Here is a 4,249-nt window from a genome sequence, read left to right as displayed (position 1 = left end):
TGCTCTCAGGTTCTGGTCTGATCTCGACAGCAGCTATGTAGCAAAGTCGGAAGTTGGTGCAGTTAGTCGCGAGATCTCTTCTCTTGTCTGTTGTCAGTTAGTCGCAGGATCTCTATTCCTATTTTGAATCGGGACATATTTTAATAAGTGATTAGAGATCTATATTTTTATTTTTTTTCCGTTCTGATCCGGCAGGCGTTTCAGCTTGCGTCTTTTCGTTAGCGTCATCTGAGGTCTCAAGTATTTAGGAGCTGGCCACGGTTTTTTTCTCTCCCTCTACCTTTCTTTTTCTTTTTTTTTTCTTGTTCGGAATCCAAAGATTTTTTTCCTCATCAGTATTGGAGATTTTGCTCCTCATTTTGTTGTTGTTGTTGTTGTTGTTGCGTAGTTGAAGGTTCGGTTCCTAGTGCCTGCCTGCTGTTTATTGTCCACATGAGTGTATGTGTGTGTGTGGGTGTGTGTGTGTGTGTGTGTGTGTGTGTGTGTGAGTGAGTGCATTTTTGTTTGTGTTTGTCTTTTTCTTTACTTACACGTGTGTGTGTGTGTTTATGGATAAATATTTTTGTGTGTGAGTGTGTGAGAGATTGTGTGAATGAACCAAGACAGTATTGTCTCTCAGTATTTTCTTTACACTAATGTCTCTCCCATAGTGCCAACTATCCGCGTCGTCTTCCCCTTGTCTCGCCGAGACTTTTTCCCTCGTCTGTGGCAAAAACTGTACATAAAATCTTCCTGGAAAATCCCTATTGATTTGCTTAGTATTACCTCGTATGTGCCAAAATTGTTTGAATATTTCTGCCTTGCTTACTGGCATCTCTGTATTATTGACTGCCCCATCCGCTCTGCCAAAATGTTTTATTCCTCTCTTTTTTCTCTTTTTTTTTCTCTTCTTTTTAAATTTTCGGAGACTTTCACCCGCAGTTGGAAGTTATAATGATATATATAAATATAAGTATACGTCAGATTTGGACTTGAAAGTTTACTGGCTTCTTTCCTACTTTAAAGGTTAAATCAAACCATGTCAAATTCACCCGAAAAAAAAGTATGGCTTTAAAATGTGGTTTGTGTGATCTATTTTATGTTCAAATCCAAAATTCCAGCCTCTTTATTAATACAACCTTTAAGTGTTGATAGGGGCATTAAAACCTTTACCATTTCAAACCAGAGTTTTTTCAACCGTTGACTGATTGTCATATCATGTTCAGACTAAAGAGAAACTTTTTTTGTGGTAGTTTCAACGGACGACCAACTGCAGCTTTTTATGAGGAGTGAAAATAAAGTGTTCTGGGGTTTTACAGGATGTCTTTTTTGTCTTGACAAAAATTCGGGTATAATATGATGAGACGAGACATGATCAGTTTTATCGTTCCTCTAGGGGAAATTTATTTTGGGTGGGATTTCTCCGTTTAAGTTGGGGGGTTTTGTCCCACTCTTTCGTCATTGGATTTAAGTTTTGTAAATTCCGCTTGTAAATTTATTATTCAATCCTAGTAGAGTCATCATCCTTGCCTTCCTTTATCCATTCTCTTCATTATTATCATTGTCATCATTCTACTGGTTTGTTTTGGGTTTTTTTTCTCTTTATCTTCATTATTATCATTGCCGTTGTCCGTGGCGATGACGGGCTAAGAAAGACCACCGTGTTGTGTTCCTTCAGTGATTATTCTCTCTGCGTGCCAAACTCTGTACAGCTGACCCGCCAAAGACTGTTTAATACTCACTCTCTGTTGTCGTTACTTTTGTGTTGTTGTTGTTATTGTTGTTTTCCCGCCGCTCACACTTTTGTCACATTTTCTCCTTTGTTTTACCTCCCTCTTTCCTTCTCTCCTTCCCTCCCTCTCAACGTGGGGAGGGAATGCCATCTTGACTATCATTTTCCTTCTTTCTTTTTTTTTACCTCATTTACAAATTTAAATACTGATTTTGATTTTTTTGGGCTTAATTTACCTATTTGAAAAACTAGAATATCTTTCTGTTAACTATAAAGAAAATGAAGGTAACTCTTTTGAGAATCAAAGTGGATTGTTTACCCCCCCCAAAAAGGGGAGGGGGAAGAAAAAGAACCTAATTTTTTATTTCAGAGAGCCTTCAGACATTGTTATGTTCAATTTTGGGTTGGGATTTTTAAAAGATTCTTTGGTTGTTGTTGGGGGGTTTTTTTTCCTTTTTTCTTTCTCTTTTTAAAAATTTTGCTCTGGCTATCATTGCTGCCCCCTTTCTCTCTCCCTATGTGTGTGTGTGTGTGTGTGACATCTCCTTGTGGTGTGAGCTACATCAGTATTATATAATTAACGTGTTGTTTTTCCTGCAGGTTTGCCAACTGTCCCAAATTTCCCGGAATGATCCCGGATTCGGCTATTGGGGGAAATTTTAAGAGTACATAAACTACGTTATGCGGAAACTACAGCCATTTTGTTATGATTTGCTGTAGTTTAAAATTGACGTATACTGATGTCATAACGCTGGGTGTCCCTGTAAGTTTATTCAGTATTAAAAGGCCATTGGCCCACATCACATCAAATAAACCACTCATTTGTTCTACAAAGTTTCCTTAATGGAAAAAGTACGGTTTTGCGTGGGTCAAACATTGCATATTTCTGTACACTGGGCCAAGTCAGGCTGGGAAGAATTAGATCTAGCATTTCTTTTCGGGGTGGATGTCCCTGAATGGGTTTGGAAAAAGTTGGCAAGCCTACACCTTTTGTGTGTGTGCGTGCGTGCGTGTATGTCTGTATTCGTGTGGCTGCGCGTGTGCAGGTGTGTGTGTGCGTGTACGCGCACATGTGCGTATGTGTGCGCTCACGCGTGTATGACATGTTTGTATTTGTGTGAACCACATCAGTATTATGTTGTTGTTGTTGCTGTACCTGGTATTATTACTCGTCATTATGTCGTTGCTGCCATGACCCGGGCCCCTCGTGGCTCGGGACGTCTTTACCGATCAGTATTAACCGACAGCGGGTCGTTTACGAAGAGGGGGGGGCAAGAGTTGTAGGCTACAGCTCAGGAGTGTGTGGCGACGGTGGGGTTTTGGTCAAAGTAAAGTAGAAAGCTCCCGCACTGATATGCATGTGGCTACATGCAAACAGACACACATGCATATATGTAGACACATACACACACAGGCACAGACACAAACACTCAAACATACACACTCACATCCACACAAACACACACACACACACATGCCCGACACAAACACACGCATGCACGACACAAATACACACACAAACACACACACACATGATGCACAAACATTCACATGCACACACAGATACACCCACATACACATGATGAACAGACAAACACACACTCACACACACACACACACACACTCACACACACACACACTCACACACACACACTCCACACACACACCCACACACACACACACACTTTATATACTTAACTTTGACGAAAGCCTCCCCCGCTGTCTGTGCACCCAGAGATGTGCTCATTTTGTCCCTTCTGTACGACCTGCTGTCTCATGATCTCGTCTTCCACCGAGTGTGTCAGACAGTATGTCTCAGAGTGTGTCAGTTGGTGTGTATTATAGAGTGTGTAACACAGTGTGTCAGTTCGTGTGTATTATAGAGTGTGTGACAGAGTGTGTAACACAGTGTGTCAGTTGGTGTGTAACAGAGTGTGTCAGTTGGTGTGTAACACAGTGTGTCAGAGAGTTGTGTGTTACGGAGTGTGTCAGATAATGTGTCTCAGAGTGTGTCACAGAGTGTGTCAGTTGGTGTGTAAGAACAGAGTGTGTTAAAGAATGTGTAACAGAGTGAGAAACAGTGTGTTAGAGAGGTCGTTGTGAGTGGATGTGAATATACAGATGTGTGTGTGTGTGTGTGTGTGTGAATGCATGTGTACTTGCGTGATGTATGTGTGTGCCTATGGCAAGTGTATATGTGTGTGTACATGTGACCATTTTGTTGTATATATATACATATTATATCTGTTTGGCTTGGGTTCGAACCTCCCCCCTGTGTTCCAGCCTGTCTTCCATGCCTAGCTCAGTATTGCCTGGATGTGTTGTCCCACGCCTGCTCTGTACAGTCAAGTGTGTGCTCGCTCTTCCCTCTACTTAATCCGTGAATGACGTATCCGATACCACCGAGATATCCGATACATCCGTTTATATATTTTGTGTCTGCTGAGATCCTTTCTCTTTCTTTCCCGCTGCTTTTTGTGAGGGTAAAAAAGAAATTAGAGACAAAACTGTGGCCAGTTCTCTTCGTTGTAGGGTGTC

The sequence above is a fragment of the Aplysia californica genome, unplaced genomic scaffold (assembly GCF_000002075.1).
Source record: "Aplysia californica isolate F4 #8 unplaced genomic scaffold, AplCal3.0 scaffold01304, whole genome shotgun sequence".
NCBI lineage: Eukaryota > Metazoa > Mollusca > Gastropoda > Aplysiida > Aplysiidae > Aplysia > Aplysia californica.
The sequence above is the reverse complement of the archived record's forward strand: the minus strand, read 5'-3'. Positions refer to the sequence as shown.